Source organism: Octodon degus, unplaced genomic scaffold, assembly GCF_000260255.1.
Source record: "Octodon degus isolate 3935 unplaced genomic scaffold, OctDeg1.0 scaffold00128, whole genome shotgun sequence".
In the NCBI taxonomy this organism is placed as follows: domain Eukaryota; kingdom Metazoa; phylum Chordata; class Mammalia; order Rodentia; family Octodontidae; genus Octodon; species Octodon degus.
Genome location: NW_004524704.1, coordinates 1,920,881 through 1,928,671, shown reverse-complemented (window position 1 = coordinate 1,928,671; position 7,791 = coordinate 1,920,881).

Here is a 7,791-nt window from a genome sequence, read left to right as displayed (position 1 = left end):
TGGTCCAATTAATATGATCAAATATTTATAATGAATCCAAATTTATGTCTGACATCCACATTAAATACTACTTTCAAAGTCTTTGATTAAATATATAGTTTAAAGTAAAATGGTTCTTCGTTGTTTTAATTTTCATTTTTTGAAAGAAAATGTATTTGAATAAATTTATAACTCTTTTCATTTTTCCTCCTTTTATAATTTACATTTTCATACCCTTGCTCACGTGTTTCCTGGACAGCTTGTATTTTTCTTATCAACTGTGTGACCACTTCATGGGTTAAGAGCATTAACACATTGTCACACTGATCGCAAATAACTTCAGATTTGATGATGGCCTGGTAATTTTAGTCATTTCTAAAAGCACTACATTGCATCTATTTATCTTCCATTGTTTTTCTTTTTCTTTTAAACTGAATTCCCCTTTTCATCGTGAAATTTGGTAGACATTTTTATGCACTGTTAGATTGAGTTCTGATGGTTTTGTTTTTTTTTGTTTGTTTGTTTGTTTGTTTGTTTGTTTTTTGGTGGTACCAGGGATCAAACTCAGGACCTTGCATTTGCCAGGCAAGCACTTATTCCATTGAGCTATTTCCCAGCCCAGTTGTGATGGTTTTTGTCTTTTGCTTTTAGTTAACTGAGGTATTTGCAGTGTTTTTCAAGCACATATGAGGAAAATACCAAGAATGTTCTTTTCTTCCTATTTAACTAAAATATATAAGATTCTTGTGCCATAGATTAAACTTTCATATATTTTAAGCTCTAATTCTGGGCAATCTTATCATTCATTAGCCTGCCTATCTATTCTCCTGCTAGGAATACTCTTAACTGCTATGATTTATAATATGTTTTTATATCTAGTAGAGCTAACTTCCTATCCTACCTTTAAATTACATTTTTTAAAATAATATTCCTATTTCATCTCATGTGTTTGTGTTTTCAGATGAGTATCACAGAAGACAAAAAATAATAATCCAAACCACAGAACAAAAAGAAAGACACAACTGCAGGTCATAAACTTCAAACAATAATTGAGCAAGTAAACAAAAGGTCATAACAAAATAAGGCTTTGTCTTAAACCCACTGCAGCCCGCCACCCACAGTCACTATACCAAGAAGAGGGGTAAGTCATTCCTCAGAGTGCCCTAATATTCCCCAGCTTGGAGATAAACAAACTCAACAAGTAAGCAAGCAGCTCATGGGAAAGCCAGGAAAAAATTAACAGTGTATATAATCCAGACTACCTCAAGATCTCAGGGGAAAATCCAATCATTTCTACAAAACTCCTGAGAATTTGGGGATATTCATTATAGAAACAGGATATACAGTAAGGCCCACAGGATGGCTTAATTCCTGGTGTCATATATTTAACATTATTTTAAAAGAGAACAAAGCCCGGATTACCCAGAAAAGTCTGCTCCCAGGGTCTCTACCCCCAGAAAAGTGAATGGAAAGCAAGATTTGAGTTCTTTTCCTGTAGCTTGGAGGAGAAACACACAGGTATCAGGGAGGAAAGTCATGAAAATGTCATCCTCACAGTATCAGAACAAATACTCAACACATGCAAGTTAGAACTAGCCACGTACACCACATAAGAACAGACAGAGACACTCAGAGACCCAAGAAACAGTCATGAATCCAGCATGGTAGAAAAAAAGATGCAAAACAAACAAATAATAATTTGAATAGCTGCCTGCTCTGAGTCTGTGATAAGAACATGAGGTAGAATAAGAGGAAACTCTAAGAAAAAAGGATAAAGCAAGGGAACATTTAGAACGTCATTTTGGGGTGGGAAGTGTTTGTCTTAGGCTGGCCTCAAATGCAGGGTGATCCTCCCTCAGCCTCTGAAGTGTAGAGCTTGCAGGCATGCACCACCACATCCGGCTCAGAACCTTGTGAAACAAAAATATGAGAGTCGGCATCCTTGATGTGTATCAGGTTTGATGGGGAGGCCCTTGGTGCTCTACAGCTACTACGTGACACAGTGCTTAAAATTCATTATTCTTTATCACATTAAGGTGCTACCATTCTGTTTTTAATTCATAAAACAGTTTGAACAAAGAATTGCTGAACACTGACTCAACCTGTTTCGGCTGGTACCAACAAGACCTGTGCAGGATCTTTTTTTTTTTTTTTTCTTCCTTCCAGCCTGACACAAAGAACCTCTCAGTGCCAGCCTCAGAGCCTGTCCACATGAATGATGGGCGAGACGTTTCATCATATTTCTTTTTAATAACCAGACTTTCTGTCATATAGCAAACTGAATGACTCATTTCACAAAGACAAGTGCTTCCACCGCTGGTATTTACAGGGTTACAAATAGTGAAGGTGCAGGCTCTGCAAATGGCTAGGCCCTCTGCTGTCTCAAAAGCAGTAGGAGGAAAAGGCTGGTGGAGCTGGGGCTCATTTTTCCAACACTATGAGCTCTGGAGTCAGGTAGCTCTGCATGGGGATCCTGTACTACAGTGCACTGGCTGTGGCTCTAAGCCAGTTAATTAGCTCCTCTAAATTGCAATTCTCTTACCGAATGAGATCAATGATAGCTGATTTACAAGTTGTTGTAAAGATTAAATAAAACAATATATTTCAACCAGGTGCTTCAAAATGATAATTGATATTATTGCTGTTTTTCTAATTATGATGTCTTTGATACACAGTGGTCAATAAATACTTAATAAATGAAAGAATGTTCTCTCTAAAGAGTTCAGAGATGACATAAAGTCTCTGCCCACAAGGAGTTTCTAAACCAGGAGATTCGTTGCTAATAAAACAAATATAAATGAAGTGACAATTCTAGATTGGATCCCATGGAGCTTAATGACTCTTACTCTACTACCCTATTACCAAATATTCTCCTTAACTACACCTCTGCTTGGTCACTGGGCATAGTCACAGAATAATTCTTGGCCTTATGTATTTTTTGGATGGAAATAAAAGAAGTCAACCTCAGCTAGCTTAAGTTAAAAGGAGAAATTGTGTAAAAGTCCGGGAACTGGAATCTCGTGGGACCCATTGTAAGAATACAGCTAAATTTCAAGAAGAACTGAAACCAAAAAGTGGAAAGCATCCAAGAAACCAGCAGACACCTCCTCTCTCCCCCTCCCTCTCCCTCTCCCTCTCCCCCTCCCTTTCCTTCTCCCTCTCCCTTTCCTTCTCCCTCTCCCTCTGTGTCTTCTCTGGCTCATCTCTCCCACTGTCCCTCTGTCAATTCTGTTTCTCTGCAACTTGGCTTCTCTCCTCTAAGGTTGCTGGAGAGAAGGTAGCAAATTACACATCTGGAATCTGCACAGTTTACATCCATCCTAATTCACATTCCTGGAGGAGTTTGGTTGTCTCAGTGTCTTAGTCTGTTTTGTGCTACTATAACAAGATACCCAAGACTGGGTAAAATATAAAGAACAGAAATTCACTGGTTCACAGTTGTGGAGGTTATGAAACCTGAGAATAAGATGCCAGCATCTGGGGGAAGCCTTCTTGCTGTGCTGTCCCATCAGGGAAGGGCAGAGAGACAACCCACAACAGTGAGCACGTTCCCAGCATTGATCCATGCATGAGTATGTGCCCTTCACAACTGAACCATCTGTTAAATGTTCTGCCTTTTAATAGTGTTCAAATGGCAACAATTTGAAATTGATCTTTGTAGAAGTTGAACATTCAAGCCATAGTACTCAGTTTAATCTTTTATTATTTATTTATTTATTTATTTATTTATTTATTTACTTATTCATTGGATACAAGGTCTTACTACATTGTGAGTCAGGCTCACAGTGATCCTCCCATCTCAGCCTCCCCAGTGCTGGTACCCAGGGCTGGCACAGCATGTGGTACCAAGGATCAAATCCAGGTCCTTGCGCTTGCCAGGCAGGCATTTAGACCGCTGAGCTATCTCCCAAACCCAACACTCAGTTTAGTTCAAGCACCTATCTGGTCCACTCAGTGATCTCTAGGGCAAAGGGATCAGACTGGACAAAGGCTGCGGAGGGTTAGGGCTGGGGAATGGCCCACCACCGAGCAGAAGTGACAGAACATCCAGCAGGTGTCCACACCACACACAGTCAGACTCTTAGCTTGGTCAGAGCCCTGACTTGGACCACAGATGAAGTGCAGATTAAACCTTGCTTCTGGCCCAAAAGTTCCATGTGTGCCAAGACTGGGGAATACCCAGAGCCTAGAGCAGCTTTCTAGCGTCCTTTTATCTCCTGTATTTTATGGTTTAACCTAAGAATGGGCCAAAGTGTTGCAGTTGTGTAGTAAGCACAGGAAATACCACCTCGTGCTCACTAGAGTGCCAGAAAAGGCAACCCTGCCTGAGAGGGGATGCAGCCACGCCTGGCTCTTAGCTAGACCTCCTCTGTCTGCCATCTCCCAGCCCTGCCTGGAGGTGAGCCCAGCCGCTGACCTGTGTGCCCAAGCAGCAGCAGCCTCTACACAGACATCTAAAATCCTCAGGGAAAAAGCATCTCTCTCTGACCAGAAAAATAATGAAAGGAGTCATGGTCCTCAGAGTAAAAAACAATTTTTTACCTCTTTCTTTCTCCCTCTCACTCCTTTATCCCCAAAACAACCCCAATCACACAAGAAAAATAATTCAGGAACTAAAACCCTAAGAGAACTCTAGTGCTGTTCAGAAGACTCAGAAAAGGCTCCTTGAGGAGCCGGAGAGTATAGGGAAATGCCAGCATGGAGAGGGCTGAAAAAGGATGTCCTCTTAACTCTGCACGGGACCCTCCATCCACCCTGGACTCAGTTCCCCGTACTAGGCCTGAGAAATAGGCACAAAGTAGAGCAGCAGGCTCTGCGAGAACTAAGCTGGGAAGTCCCAGAAAAACTCTAGGGTCCGCGAGGTGAACAGCGCAACAAGGCCTCCAGGATTGAAGCGATACCAGAATTTCCATGCACGGAGGATGAGACAACAGCTTGTAGTCTGAACTTGAGTCACGCCATTGTCTGCTAACATAAACAAAACACCAACATTCGCTAGAGGATTTTAAGAGAGACTCAGAACCTTGCATCACAATATTCAAAATAGTCTGGGTACAATCCAAAATTACTCAGCGCATGAGCAACCAGGAAAATCTCACCAACACCCAGGAGAAAAGAAAGTCGAAAGATGCTAATGCTGATATGACCTCAGTTAGACCCACCAATGCCCGTTCTAACCACGAGGTAAAGAGGAGTGTTCTAGAAATAAAAGGATTAAAGAGCTCAGCAGAGAAAAAGAAATACATATAGACACACAAGTAAAAATTTTGAAGCTGAAAGACTGAATATCTCAAATTAATATTTACTGGATGAGCTCTACAGCAGAGAGGGGATGACAGAGGGAAGGGTCTGTGAACTTGAGACAGATAAATATGGGTTATATAATAAAAGGAAAAGTTAACACCACTTCAGAAGGCTGCTGCTGCAAACATTCATGTTATTGAAATTCCAGAAGAAGAAGAGAAAGAAATTCACAGAGAAAATACATTTGAAAAAATGGTGAAAGAAAGCTTTTTCTAAATTTGCTGAAAGGCATTACTGTACAGATGCAAGAAGTTCGGTGCACCCAACTAGGGTAAGCGCAAAGAAAACACTCCAACATGTTATAGTCAAACTGTTGTAAATCAAAGGTGAAGAAAGAATCGCTGGCTAGGAATATACCACACACCCATAATCCCAGCTACCGGGGATGCTGAGGCAGGAGGATCACAAGTTTGAAGTCAGCCTAGCAAAACCCTATCTCAACATAAAAAATTTAAAAATGACTGAATGTAGCCCAACACGCCCTGAGTTCAGTCCCCAGTAACCCACACACACAAATTCACACACATATGCATCAGAAAAGTAGTAAGAAGAAAAAAATGGTCAATTATACATAAAGGAAACTATGGCCACAGGTCTCGCATCAGAAACTATCAATCCAGAAGACAGTGAAATAATATCTAAGATAGAAGAAAACAGTAAGGTAAAAATATCCTCAAGTACTTCAGGTAAAATCAAGGCATTCTCAGATGAAAAAATCAACACCAAGAGATTTGGCCTAAAAGAAATACTAAAGAAAGTCCTTTGTTCCTAAAGTGCCACCTTTTCCTTGGGTGCAAGAAGAAATTGTACCTAGGGAAAAGGTGGCACTTCAGGAACAAAGAAGCAAAGATGAATGCCTGAACAAATGCTTTTTTCATCTTATGTTCTTTAAAATATTGTTTAAGCCAGATGTGGGAGGCGTATATCTATAATCCCAGCACTCAGAAGGGCTGAGGCAGGAGGACTGGTGTGAGTTCAAGACCAACCTGGGCTACAAAGAAAGTTTAAGGCCAGCCTGAACTGTATAGTGAGACCTTGTATCAAAAAGACAAAAAAAAAAATTGATTAAGTTACTTAAAATAATTATTAAAGGCAAAAATGATAATGTTTCAATGGATATAATATAGAAAAAACTAGCCTTCAAAGAGAAAAGGATAAAAGAAACTGTATGTTGTAAGACTTCTGTAATTTGCTTGAAATAGTAATATTAACTCTACATACACTGTCAAAAGTTGGGTGGGTACATTATAATTTCAAGAGTAATCACTAAAAGAGACCACAAAGAAGCAGCAAAAAAGCAAACAACTAAAATAAAATACTATGAAAATTCAAATAATTCAAAAGTAGTAAGGGCCAGCAAGATAGCTCAGTGGATAAGATCCTGCTTTGGCAAGCACAGGGACCAGGGTTCAATCTCCAGTCCCATATCCTGCACCAGCCCCACATCCGGGGTGTGCTGAGCTGGTGAATGAGTCCGGACATGGTGGCACATACCTGTTCTCCCGGCACTGGGGAGGCTGAAAACAGCAGGATCTCTACAAATCTGAGAAGTGTACCGAGATCCTATACCAAATACACAAATAAAAAAATTTTTAAAAAAGTAGTTAGAAAAGAGAATAAAATAGAGGTAGCAAACAAAAAACACAAAAAGTGGTCACATTAAATCCAACCATAACAACAATTTTATAAAATATAAAGTTTTAAACACCAATTCAAAGACAAAAATTTTCAGATTTAATGGTTAGAAAGGCCTAACCCCATGCAGATAGAAAAAAACACATATTAAATATAGTTATATGGGTAGATTTCAAGTAAAATGAAGAAAATGATAATACCATACAAACACAATCAAAAGATTGAGTGCTGATATGTTTTAAATACAGTAGACTTTAAAACACTTGGGGAAATTATCAGAGACAAAGGATCCTATATTGTGACAAAGGGGTATACTCACCAGCGTGTATATATAACAACAGAGACCCCAAAATAATGCAAAGCAAAAGCCGTCAGAACAGAAAAGAAACAGACAAATCCGTAACTGTGCTAGAGATGTCATTGAACATTCATGTGAAGATCCTGGCCAGTTGCTCTCCATGTTGCTCTGTAGGCCGAGCCTCTCTGTGCCTCTGGTTCTTCCGGATAAGTAACCTGTCCCGGGGGGCCGGGTCGAGGGTGAGTGCAGGGCCGCATCAGCTGGGGACCGTGAGCACGGCCAGACAGCAGCTACTTGGGGGACGTTTAGGGGAAACTGGGCTGGGGAGATAGCTTGGCAGCCTAATCTCCTTCCTGGCAAGCGCAAGGACCTGAGTTTGATCCCTGCTACTGCATGCCATGCTGGCCCAGAAGCCGGGCATGCATGGTGGTGCATGCCTGTGATCTCAGCACTGGGGAGGCTGAGACAGGAAGATCACTATGAGTCTGAACTACACAGTGAGACCCTGTATCAAGTAAATAAATAAAGTTTAATACTAATTCTCTCTCTCTCTCTCTCTCTCTCTCTCTCTCTCT